We start from the raw sequence: 13,293 nt of genomic DNA on the forward strand, positions 1-13,293 counted from the left end.
GGTCACTGCTCCTCGAGTCACCAGAACAGACCGTTGTATGAATAAGAATGACGTCTGCGAGCACCCGCCGTGCTCCACTGATTGTATGGGGTGAGTTAGAAACATTTCTGATATTTTCAGCAATACTTTCCGAAAGAGAGTCCTCCACTCTATACTGAGGCAGATGGGATGCAAAGAGCATAGATGTCTAGGTCATAGATGCCGAGGTCAAATGGCCGAGTCAAGGTGAAGTCAGGCCGGCTTTTAGGTCCACTCCAGCTGACTCAAAACCAAGGGCTGAGATCTGTAGAGCAGCCCCATCTACACCCCCCCCCAAAAGCAGCCTGTCCCCCATCTTCAAGCAACCCTTTTGCCAAGGGAGTCCAAACTATTGCACAGACTGAGAACTGGCTTCCTTATTATTTTGTCTCTTATTAAAAAGAGTTTTATTGTTATCTATTTTTATAACTTATAAATTGTGCGTGCATGCCAGGCAATGGTGGCAAATGCCTTTAATCCCAGCACTCAGGAAGCAGAGGCAGACAGATTTCTGAGTTCGAGGCCAGCCTGGTCTACAGAGTGAGTTCCAGGACAGACTGGGTAATACAGAGAAACCCTGTCTCAAAAAACCAATAATAATAATAATAATAATAATAATAGTAATAATAATTGTGCGCGCACATGCGTGCGTGCCTGCTTGCCTTCATGTGGGTATGTGTACAAGAGTGGAAATGTCTGCAGAACCCAGAAGAAGGTGTCAGCCCATCTGGAGCTGGAGATACAGGGAGTTGTAAGCCAAGTGATGTAGGTGCTGGGCCATGAATTCAGGTCCTTGCAAGAGCAGTACACACACTTAATTGTTGAATCATCTTGCTGGTTCTTCTCCCTCTGTTTTCTGTTTTCGTGTGTGTGTGTGTGTGTGTGTGTGTGTAGTTCTTTTAGTGGGGAAGGCAGAGTTTCTCTATGTAGCTCTTACTGTCCTGGAATCTTTCTATAAAACAGGCTGGTCTTGAACTCAAAGAGATCCACCTACTTCTGCCTCACAAGTGCTGGGGTTTAAGACACGTGCCACCACCACCTGGCTAAAGATTATTTTTAAATTTTGTGTCTAGCCATGCATATGCACATGAGTGAGGAGTCACACGGAGGTGCTGGATCTGGGGACTGAGCATAGGTCCTCGGTAAGAGCAGTACTTGCTCTTAGCCATGAAGGCACCCACTTCCCCAGTCCCTCTTTGCCCTGTCCCCATCTTGCCCTTGAAGGTAATGGAAGAGATGCCCAAACAAACACTATTGTTGCTAAGAGAAAACAACACCTTATGGTTAATCACCCCTGAAGATTTCAGAACCTGGTGATGGTCCGAATAGAAGAAACCTTTCAGAAGGCAGGGATTCCAGCCACCCAAAAGCCCCTGGAGAAAATAAAGGACTCCTCTCTTCCCATGATGCTTCTCTATCCTTGACCCAACTCCCTCCCTCTGCAGATGCTCCTGGGATTGGGCCAAGAGGTTCAACTCCAGCACCAGAGGGAGTAGGATGCCAGGAGAGGCCAGCTTTGCAAACTCCCAACCCCCCGGGTTCTCAGTGGCAGAAGACTGAGTGTACAGGGACCAAGGTGGCTTGTGGTTGAGCTGAGACCACTGCACTTGGAGCATCTGTAGCTCCAGACCCCTTCGCTTTCCTGACTCTACGGATGAGGTGATTCACGCTTGCTTCCTATTCTGTCTTCATGGAGTCAAGGATGCTCTTAGCACCCGTATTAGTCTATTCTGGCTCTGAGAAGAGCATGCTGTAGACTGGGTGGCTTCTAAACAACAGACCTTGATCTCTTGGCTGTGAAGGCTGACAAGTTCAAGATCAAGAGATTCAGTGTCTCACAAAGGCCAGCTTCCGATGACTTCTTCTCATTGTGTCCTCCCATGCCCGAGGGACGGAGTCTTCGGGTCTCATTCACAAGGGCACTATCCCCAGGGTCTAGCCAGCTCCCAAAGGTCTGCTTCCTGATCCTATCACACCATGGACCAGGATTGCAACCTTTGATTGGAGGGTGGGGCATAAATATCCAGTCACTGACAACACCCTTCCAGAGCCCTTAGGATTCAAAATGATAAGTGAATTCTCCATTCTGGAACTGACACCACCTTCTGGAAAGAAATATACAGAAAGAGAAAGTATACTAGTGTCAAGAAGAGAACGTCCCTGCTTTCCCAAAGATATACAAGTGGCCATCTCAGCGGCTCTAGATTCTAGATCATAGCACAGTGGATATGTTTGCTTATAAAGATATTTTGATCTTTTAGTTTATGACTCAAATGGATTGCCAGAGTGGGGATGAGGAGACCAAAAACATATCTAAGGCTCTTAGAACATCTTTTCAAATTGCCTTCCAAATGGGTCAGATTAATTTTCATCTTATTCGGGATCGGTACTGGCTGGTTTTGTGTGTCAACTTGACACAAGCTGGAGTTATCACAGAGAAAGGAGCCTCCCCTGAGGAAATGCCTTCATGAGATCCAGCTGTAGGGCATTTTCTCAATTAGTGATGGGGGGGGGGGCGGGAAGGACCCCTGGTGGGTGGTGCCATCCCTGGGCTGGTAGTGCTGGGTTCTATAAGCAAGCAAGCTGAGCAAGCCAGGGGAAGCAAGCCAGTAAGTAACATTCCTCCATGGTCTCTGCATCAGCTCCTGCTTCCTGACCTGCTTGAGTTCCTGTTCTGACTTCCCTTGGTGATGAACAGCAGTGTGGAAGTGTAAGCTGAATAAACCTTTTCCTCCCCAACTTGCTTCTTGGTCATGATTTGTGCAGGAATAGAAACCCTGACTAAGACAGAATCTATAAGAACATTAAACATAGCACATCCAATCAGTATCTCCTTCCTTCCTTCCTTCCTTCCTTCCTTCCTTCCTTCCTTCCTTCCTTCCTTCTTCCCTTCCTTCCTTCCTTCCCTCCCTCCCTCCCTTCCTCCTTTCCTCCTTCCTTCTTTCCTTCCTTTCTCCTTCTCTCCCTCTCTCTCTCTTCTTCTCTCTTTCTCTCTTTCTCTCTTTCTTTCTTTCTTTCTTTCTTTCTTTCTTTCTTTCTTTCTTTCTTTTATTATTTGGTGTGTATGGGTGTTTTGCTTGCATATATATCTGTTTACGTGTGTGAAGTGCTCCCAGAGGCCAGAAGAGGCTGTTGGATCCCCTGAGACAGGAATTATAGACAGTTATGAGCTGCCATGTGGGTACTAGGAACTAAACCCAGGTCCTTTGGAAGTGGCAGAGAAGCCAGTGCTCTTAACCATGGAACTGTCACTCTGGCCCCAATATTTTCTTTTTTAAAAATCAGTTTTTAGCTTCCCAAGTCTATTCTTCTTGTTAAATGAAGCCTTGTGGGTAAGGTTAGAGTCGCCTTTGCCCATGTCTCCCTCTCTCTCTCCTCCTTTGCTAGTCTTTCCTGTGCCCCGGCACACATCTGCCCAATGTTTGAAATATAGTACCTGCTGATATATACTTTTTTAAGTGCTATTTTCCTTCCCTTGGAAAAAAGCTTGCATAATTTCTGTAAAAAGCCAGGTGGTAAAAACGTTAGGCTTTTTTTCTGTGCTACAGCTGTCAAACTGAACCTGCTGTTGTAGCACAAAGCAGCACAGGCAATATGCACGCACATGAGTGCAGCTGTGTGCCAATAAAACTTTATTTATACAAAAAAAAAATAGCCGCCAGATTGGATTTGGCTTGTAGGCAGTTGCTGATCTGATCTCTCTGCTAGACTGTGAGTTTCTTGGATCCAGGGCCGAGTGGATACCCCAGTCCCTGGAATGGCCCATGCAGGATTTCCCTTGGCAATGACTGGGAGGGAGGGCTGGCTTTTCAACACTGCATTGACCTTAGGTGAGCAGAAAGGACATCAAGCCATCAGTCCTCATCACTGCCCCTGTTTTCCTTGAACTTTGGCCTTTCTGTTGGGAACAGGTAGCAGAAAACAGAAGACCATTCCCTTGCGACTTGAGTCTTTGAGAATGGGAACTTAAAGAGAGAGCATGGCCATTTTCTTCTTTTTCCAGAGAAGGCATGGACCAGTCACAGGCAGGTGAGAACTATGCCATTGCACTTGAACCCAGGAGACAGCTCAGCAGCTAAGAGCGCTTGCTGATCTAGCAGCAGAAAGAGAGGTTCAGTTTCGAGTTCCTATGTCTCTAACTCCAGCTCAAATGGATCTATCGCCCCCTTCTGGCCTCTGAGGGCAACTGCACTCACATGCACAAACCCACCCACATACATACATACATAACTAGAAATAAGAATTACTTTTTAAAAAAACGTCATGGCAGAGGAGTACCAACAGGCAGCATGTGTCCAGAACCTCCTCTGGACTATAGATTCCTACAGCACTCAGTGGTAATCAGACAATGCTGGGATTGCTAACAGTGAGCTTAGAGCTGTGGCCACTCCAGTTATATACATGAGGCTGTAGCTGGCTGCCAGGATGGTACTCCTGGGGAGTGGTGGAACCTTCAGGAGGTGCAGTTTAGAGGGAGGTTCTTGTGTCAGGAGGACGTGTCCCTAGAGGGTGTTGGAGACAGCAGTCTCTTTCCTGGTGCCTTTGTCTCCTGGCCAAGAGGAGAGTTCCTGTGCCTGTATTTCCTGCCACTTTCATAGCGTGCCCAAAGCAACGGGGCCACTTTTGCATTGGAACCTCCCAAACCATGAGCTAAGTAAGTTTTTGTTTAATAAAATATTTGCTTCAGATCTTTTGTTATAGTCATGGCAAGCCACCCAGTACAGAAAAGAACACAGAAGAAAAAGGGCTAAAGGGGACAAAGACTCAGAGCTGATGTCCTGGTCCTCCACACCTCACCTCTACTCCAGTGACAGACACTCCAAGTTGTCATTCTGGCCGGTGTCCATTCTAATCTTCTCCTAGTTGAGACTCCAGGTAACAATACAGTTCCCGGTCTCCCTTTCAGCTGGTTGCACTCAATGAGAGATGGATGCAAGCTCTTTGGCTATTTCTGCTTACCCACTTCTTGGAATGTTTTCACAATGTCTGGTGCCCCAGAAGCCATGATGAAGCCACCTTGCAGACAGAAGCCAGGTGCTGAGGCTGGGGGAATAAAACACAGAAATGTGGCTGCCTTACTCTGTCTGTCTGTCTGTCTTTTAAGATGAGAGAGAAAATAAATCTCTCTCTTGTTCAAGCCATATCGACCAGGTCTCCTCTACAGGAAGATAAATGCAGTTCCCAAGTGTTGAAGCCTCAGAGATAACCAGAGCTTACAGGACACACGAGCTTTGCTAAGAGGGGCCCATCTGGTTGGGTCCAAACATTGCTCCTCTCCCGGCTTCTAACCCAAGACCTCAGATGTAACACAAAGATGGAACCCAAGGTAAAGGGAGGAAGTAAATCAGAAAGAGACATTTCCTTACTGACATCGAAGCAATGGCTACAGGAGGCCAAGCTGTAGATTCAAGATGGATGAGACAATATGACAATCGGACCCATGAAGGTTGACTGGTCCCAGATAAGGGACTGCTAAACACACCCACCTTCCACTGGCTGAAGTCCCGAAGTTCCCTAGCAGAGCAATTATAAGAAAGGTATGTGTAAGGGGTGAGGTGGGGTGGAAAGGAGTCAGCTGAGGCCCGATCAAAGAAGATCTGTGTTCCTTCCTTCCCAGTGAGTGGGCAGCTGACCAAGTCCACCTATTGCCAGAGCCATGTGCTCAAGTTTATGCCTGAGGACAACCCACTGGACACTTAAGTTCTAGACCAGTTGCCCCTTTTGGATAGAGCAAATTTGCACCTGCTACTGTCTCTATGCTCTGAGTTCCGTGAATAGAGAGACAAGTAAAAGAAGTTCTCATGGGGTGGAGCAATGTCTCTGTAGTTAAGAGCACTTGCTATTCATTCATGCCCAGGACCTGAGTTTGGTTCCCAGCACCCACATTGTGGCTCAAAACTGTCTGCAGTTCCAGTTTCAGGGGATCTGATGCCCTCTTCTGGCCTCTGTAGGCATTGCACACACATGGTGCACATATATACATACAGGCAAAACACTCATATACATAAAATAAATAAAATTTAAAAATAATAATAACCAAAGAAAGCCTCTTTAGCCATGTGTGCTGGCACATGTCTTTAATTCCAGAGGCAAGAGACTGTGGCAAGAAGATCATTAATTAGATGCCACTCTGGGCTGTCTGTCTTCAGCACACACACACACACACACACACACACACACACACTCGTCCCCTCACCAAGTGGGGCAGCAAAGGAGAAACATTCCTTTGGAGCTTTGATTTACAATTCCACCAAGAGCTATAAGCATAGCCCTCGTTGACTGAAAAATGGCTATCGGAAGTGCAGAGGTTCAAGGGTCACACTGTCTGAAGTCAGGTGTAGAGTGGCTCTCACAGGAAGTCCATTTTGTCCAAGGACAAAGACCCAGAGGAAGGCCTGGCTCTGCACAGACTCTAGGGCAGAGCCCTCCCAGAACCTCTGGAAGTGGCCAGCACTTGCTTAACCTTGAACGAAAGTCAAGTCGCCTGGGGAGGTTTCCTGCTGTGTCCTTGTCACTACAGAGAGCAGTGGCAGCCACTGGCAGCAAGGAGGTTCCCCCTCAGACGACTCCCTATCAAGGCGATCTGCAGATTTTCCTCCAGCCGGCATATCGGCTGCAAAGATAATGTAGGTATTTTCAGCCAGCCCAGAGCCAGAAAGATAAGGGGGAGAAGAGCGGGAGAGAACTTGATTGAATGACCAAGATAAATTTACTGTACCACAGGAAATCGAAATGCAAAAATCAGGATTGGGAACAACTGAAATATTTAAAAAGACAGAGAGAGAGAAGGGGTGGGCAAGCTTACCCCTTCCTCCCTTGAGCTCGTGAATATTGTAAAAGATAATAGGGTCGAGAAGGAAAGGGCCCAGAATAGAAACTAGCCATTACGGGAGGACAGAATGACAGGGTCCAGGTTACAAATGGGAATATAATTAAGGAAGGAGAAGACGTGAGAAGCGTTTGGGGCTGGTCTCCTTGGCCTCAGGTCTCCCAGACTGGGGCCGAGAGAACAGGCTTGTCTGCTGTAGACGCCTTTTCTCTCATCCTCTCTGGAGTCTGTGAATGCGGTTGGGTTGCATGCATGGTCTTGGGTGGTAACCCTCAGGGCTGTGGGTTAGCCTGGCCCATGGGCTTGGCTGCTGTGACTAAGAACCACAAGAACCTAAATAGTTTGGGTCAGGTAGGAGTTTGCTTCCCTAATGTGTAGCAGTTTGAGCTAGGTTTTCCACCCAAGATCCTTCTACCATCTTTGGACACTGTCTTCAAGGGCTGAGGCTGAGCTGCCATGGCTCCAGCTAGATAGAAAGGGACAGATCCTACAGAAAACCCAGCAACCTGCCCCAAGGCTTCTCCTGGCTTAGACTGGTACCTCTCACTCCAGTTCACATTCTTTCAGGGACCTCCTCTTTAGTTGTACTGCACCCATTAGCTACAGGGGCTACTGGAAAATGCAGTTCTTGTTATGCACTCAGGAAGATGGGAATAGGCTATTGGAGGATGAACATGGATGAAGACCACAAAGAACTAGTTGGAACCAAGAGGCTGGAATGGCTGGGTTTCTGCTGGGAAGGGACAGTGGGACTCTGGTCTCAGAGAGAGCCTGCCCGTGGCTCCAAGCGGACGTTTATCCGTATCAAGGAGATCAGCTACAGACCTCTATCAGGACCAGTGGGGTCTGGAAGCAGATGTACTTCTTGGTGAAGATGTAGCCCATCACATGGCATGCCCTTGCAAGTGATCAGCCCCCACCTGTCTCCTCTAACCACCCCAGGCTGCAGTAGGAGAAAAATTACCTGTTTCCTGCTCACCAATGACTGCAGCCTCTTGGCATAAGTCTCCCTCCCTCCCCTCTCAAACTGAGAGCAAAATCAGGGACACAAGAGGGGCATGTTAAGCAATCAGTGGCTAATGGAAGGAGTAACCCCTCAGGATTGGACATTCAGGCTCAGGTACGGAGTGAAGATGCGTGAAACACAGGCCACTGGCTGCAATCAGCAGCGAGGCAGGGGGCTCTTTCATAGAGCAATGGGGGTGTAAAGTCGAGGTCCCATCCATCAGGCCCTGTCAGCTCAGACCCAGACTGTGTTTCATCCGAGGAGCCTGGATTACATGTATGCTAATTGCCAGCCATTGGCATGATTTCCGGAGCTCCTAGCCTAGCATCAGTCGTCACAGTGTCTATTCTTTCCCCCGTGGGGTCATCTCTGCAATCAATATACCTACCATGACAGGGGCTGGCTGCTGGGCAGGACAAATATGATCATTCCAGCTCCTTTCTGTTTTTAAGAGCAAATCTCTATGCATAGAACCTTTCAGCGATCCACAGGCCACCGTGTTGCTCTCCTGCTGCCCCCATCCCCGTCCACCATCACCCTGCCAGTTCTTTCTTAAACAATGAAACCGTTTTTCTCTCTACCTTGACTCAGGTCAAGAGACCTGAGCTCTCTTGGGGTCTCTCTGAGGAGCTGCTGTAAACACGGTTCTCCCCGAGCCTCTCCCCGGTGTGTCCTGGAAGCAGGCTGCATACTTGTTTCTCGGGAACATGCAAGGGAGACCATGTTTGTTAGAGGGTCCCATTAGGGTCCTAAGTCATGCAGTTCTGTGGGATCTTCTCGGGAAGGTGCCTGGCTCTCACTCTTTGGGCTGCCTAAGGGACATCAGAGCTCACTACTGGCTATGTTTCCACTCATCACTGGAGTCTTATTTAGACACAAAACCTTAAGAAACCTGTTTCCTGATTCCCAAGAGTACACCTCATTTCCTTCCTCTCTGGGTTGCACAGACAAGCCCCTGCCAGGATACTGTCTCATCAAGCTCCATACTTTCCATAAGTCATCACACACACACACACACACACACACACACACACACACACACACACACACATTCACTCACCTACAAAACAACTGGGAAATACGTAGTAGCCAGGTGATTGATTGTGGGTGGTCTGGGCTTGGCAGAAGGCAGCCATGGTCCCTCCCCAGTTCTGTACACACTGGCTCTGTGAATTCAGAATTCCTGTCTCTTGCTTTCTGAATGCTTCAAGGTATTCATTCAGAGGTGAGGTCTGTGGAGGGGTTAAGGTTGAAGCCAGGACTGTCTATATTGGTGGTCTCATGAGAAGAAGGAATGGCTCGAAGACATGTGAGTGCAGCTCTCTGTCTCTTACCATGTGGGACCCAGTGGTGTCTCAAGATTCTTCCCGAACAAAGGCCACCAACAGATGCAGCCCATCAACATCCGTTTTTCGAGACAGGGTTTTTTTGTTTGTTTGCTTTGTTTTGTTTGGTTTGGTTTTTTGAGACAGGGTTTCTCTGTATAGCCCTGGCTGTCCTGGAACTCACTCTGTAGACCAGGCTGGCCTCGAACTCAGAAATCCACCTGCCTCTGCCTCCTGAGTGCTGGGATTAAAGGCGTGCGCCACCATGCCCGGCTATAAACCTCTCTCTCTCTCTCTCTCTCTCTCTCTCTCCATATATATATACTAAAAGAATAAAGATTTTTATTAAGCATTGTAAGTTGCATTCAATAGCCTCTGGATAAGCCACACCACAATCCATCAACAGTCAATCAGAACCAACAGCAGTCCATTCTTCACAATCCATGAGTTAGGGCGGAACTCCCCTCAACTTACAGTGAGATCCTACTTAGCTCTTGCAGGCAGGGGCTGGGGAGTTACACCTCATTTCTGATCACTAATGTGATGAAGAGCTTCGGTAGTTGATGAACCATAAGAAGTGACTCTGATTCAAAGTATTGCTTGTTCTTGAGAAGTTTTCTATCAGGAACTTAGTAGAAGCAGGTATACTTCGATCATTTTGATGTTTTGTTACTGTTTCCAAACAATGTACTTTGAATCAGAAACCTCTCTTCTTAATAAAGTTACCCAGCCTCAAGCCTTTCATCTTAGTAACATGGAACAGAACATGCACCCATTACTCTCTACTTTGTAGCCTTAGTAGAAGCGCTGAAGCAAAAATCTCATTGTGATATCCAGGTGTAGTCTCAAGGTTCATTTCAATAGATGGTCAAGGCCATTTGCCACGTGCTTTGTTGCTCCTCCCATTTGTTCTCTACCTCTAGTATCTGGGTTGGTTCTGGGCCTGGCTTTGCTTAGAATGGACAAAGGGATGAGCTAGGCAACTTTGTGGCATTTGTGTCTGTGATGGTTTGGATATGCTCAGCCCACAGAGCTATTAGAAGGTGTGGCACTGTTGGAGTAGGTGTGGCCTTGTTGGAGTAGGTGTGTCAGTGTGGCTACGGCTTTTAAAACCCTCATCCCAGGTACCTGGAAGTCAGTGTTCTATTAGCAGTCTTCAGATGCAGATGTAGAACTCTCAGCTCCTCCTGCACCATGCCTGCCTGGATGTTCCCATGTTCCTGCCTTGATGATAATGAACTGAATCTCTGAACCTGTAAGCCAACTGCGATTAAATGTTAAGAGTTACCTTGGTCATGGTGTCTCTTCACAGCAGTAAACCCTAACTAAGACAGTGTCCTTAGCCCCTCCTTTCTTCCTTGTTTGTTGTGTATGTGTGTTTTATTTAAATCACTTATGTATCTGTTTGTTTGTTTATTTAAATTTGAGACATGGTTTTATGTAGCCCAGGCTGGCCTTGAACTCTTGGTCTTCCAGTTTTGACCTCTGAAGTGCTGGGAGTTGCCATTACCCTGGCTCTGTACATTTTCCTATACTGTCTTGGAATGTTGTCTGGAAGGAATGTCTTCGAGGAATAGACATCCAGGAAGCATCAGAGATCACAAGGAGAGAAAGGCTCACTATCATCCCACACTGGTACCAACTGTGTAAGGGAGGGCTTCTTGGAGCCCCAAGCCTGTCATCCCTCCCGCTGCGCACAGCTGCACAAGCCAGACCAAACAAAGCCAGCCTAGGAACAGGCCACCAGCCAACCGGAACGAGAAATAAAAGTTGTTTTTAGTCACAAATAGAGTATGATAAATAATGAATGGATATAATATTAAGTGTGTAAGTGCTGGGCAGCTTTTGATGCAGCAATGGGGACCTGAGGCAGGGGAGTGTTAGAAAGGGGGAATAACCACTCAAGCCCTCACACAAACAGTTTAGTATCTCATTTTCTCCCCCCACCCCCTTTTCCTTCTCTCTCTTGCTCTGGCCCCACTCGCTCTGGCCCATAGATTTTTATTTTGTTTCTCAATACGGATGTTTGTGAGCCACCTTGTGGTTGCTGGGATCCGAACTCATTACCTCCAGAAGAGTAGTCAGCGCTCTTAACCGCTGAGCCATCTCACCAGCTCCCAGTATCTCATCTTCTACACACATTTCCCCAATGTTTTAGCTTGTAAATTTCCAGATATACATTAAAAGTGAATAATTGGTACCCACTATTTAGATTCTATAATCAATATTTGCTGTGCCTACTCATTTGCCAATCCTTTTGTGTGTGTGTGCACGCGTGCACACATACATGCATGCACATCCACTACAGCACTCATGGAGGTCAGAGGCCAGCCTCAGGTGCTGGTCCCTTGCCTTCTACCTCGTTTGAGGCATGGTCATTGTTTGCCAGAGATTCTCCCTTGACTCTGCCTCCCATCCTAGCTCAGGAGCTCTGGGGCTATGGGTGTGCCTGGTCTGCCTGGCTTTACATGGGTTCTGGGGATTTGAACTTACATCCTCACAATTGTGTGGCAAGTGCTTTACCCACTAAGCCACATGTCCATCTCCCTTCTCGTTTTTTTTTTTTTTGATACATTTCAAAACTGTAAACATCAGTCCCTCTACTCCCAAACACATCAGCACCCTAGGCATGCTGTTTCTCAGTAGCTGTAATATTATAATACCTAACGTGTAATTTTGCACCCTGCTTTATTCAATTATCATGATAGATGAACTCATTTGGATGTTATGAAACTCTTTGTGAAATTTATTTTTAATGGTAGATAATATACTAAGGAGATGCGCTGCCGTTTATTTTTCCATATTATGATTGTTGGATACTCGTGATTTTTCTAGCTTCTCCCCTGTTATTATAAGCTACCCATCAAACACCCTTATTTCCAGGTAAAGGAAAAAGGCCAGAGGGCTTAAACAACTCATCTGATATGCTCTGGGATAAGAGACAGTGTACAATACTCGTTAAATAAAACATTTCTTTCCTCTTATGGGAGGGAATTAGATCATTCTGAAGAGCTTGAATCCGGGCACTGAAGACAGCTTAGCTTCTGTGCTTAGCTGGATGCCTGGCTGAATCCCACCACCTCTCACCCTCCTAGCCCAGCTGCGTGCCCTGGACAGATTCCCAGTACCTCCCATCTCCCTTTCCTTCCTGTGAACTGGGAATGGTGAGTGCCGTGGTGGCTAAGAGTGTCAGAGTGCCTTGCACAGGCCCCCACAGATACTGTTTTTGTCCACAGCCACAAAGTTTTAGTGTCTGTGCTGCCGAAGTGAGCGCAGGCAGTGAAGTTTTAGAAGCAAAGGTATTTACACATACCAACGTGTCACACACCGGACCCACCCCACGCAAGAGTAAACTTAAAGTAAACAGCACACAAGCTAAGTGTGTCAAAGACAGTTCCTGAGCAGAGCCCTCTGATGATACAATGTAACCATCTTCTTAGAGAGAGGTCCACCTAGTTCTTAAGCAACCACTGATTCTAGTTGTTTTCAACAGCTGCCCAGGTCAGGGAAAGTGCTTTTCTGATTGTTATGATTAAAAAAAAATGTGTGTGTGTGTGTGTGTGTGTGTGTGTGTGTGTGTGTGTGTGTGTGTGTGTGTGTGTGTGTACATGTGTTTGAAGGCTAGAGGACAATTTTGAATGCCAGTCTCAGGAATACTGACCACCTCCTCCTGACACAGGCTCTCTCTGGCCAATCAGCCCTAGGGCGTTCCTGTCTACTACCCCAGCGTGGGATTGTAAGCATGCGCAGCTACCCCGGCCAGCAGTTTTACTGTGTTTTTACGAACTGAACTCAAGCCCTTGTACTAGTAAACACTTTATCCACTGAGCCATTTCCTTAGTGCCATCATCATCATCTTCTTCTTTTAAACAGGGTCCTCCGTATTCCAGGTTGGCCTTGAACTTGCAATACAGCTGAGGGTGACCTGGAGCTCTTGATCTTCTCGCGGCTACCTCCCAAGAATTTCAGAATATAGTTTTATGTGGTATTTGGGGTAGAACCCAGGGCTTTGTGCATGCTAGGCAAACCCTCTACCAACTGAGCTACATCTTCTTACTGTTTTTGAGCACTATATACCAAAACAGATAAAACCAGAAGGTGAACTGGCTTTTAGT

General features: G+C 47.0%; 1 long non-coding RNA gene across 3 annotated transcripts in view; it reads left to right on the forward strand.

The window, feature by feature from the left end:
• Gm38534 overlaps positions 1–5,096 on the forward strand; it is a 28,374-nt gene extending 23,278 nt beyond the window's left edge. Inside the window, exons 2-5 of one of the 3 annotated variants that reach the window (XR_003949760.1) lie at positions 2–90; positions 1,464–2,728; positions 3,930–4,047; positions 4,706–5,096. This is a non-coding gene — a long non-coding RNA (predicted gene, 38534). Of the gene's footprint in view, position 1; positions 91–1,463; positions 2,729–3,929; positions 4,225–4,705 lie in introns of those variants that run through there. The other 2 variants (XR_001780288.2, XR_001780289.2) reach the window with 2 other exon arrangements.
• Positions 5,097–13,293: the final 8,197 nt, after the last annotated feature.

The sequence above is a fragment of the Mus musculus genome, chromosome 11 (genome assembly GCF_000001635.26).
Source record: "Mus musculus strain C57BL/6J chromosome 11, GRCm38.p6 C57BL/6J".
NCBI classification, from domain to species: Eukaryota; Metazoa; Chordata; class Mammalia; order Rodentia; family Muridae; genus Mus; species Mus musculus.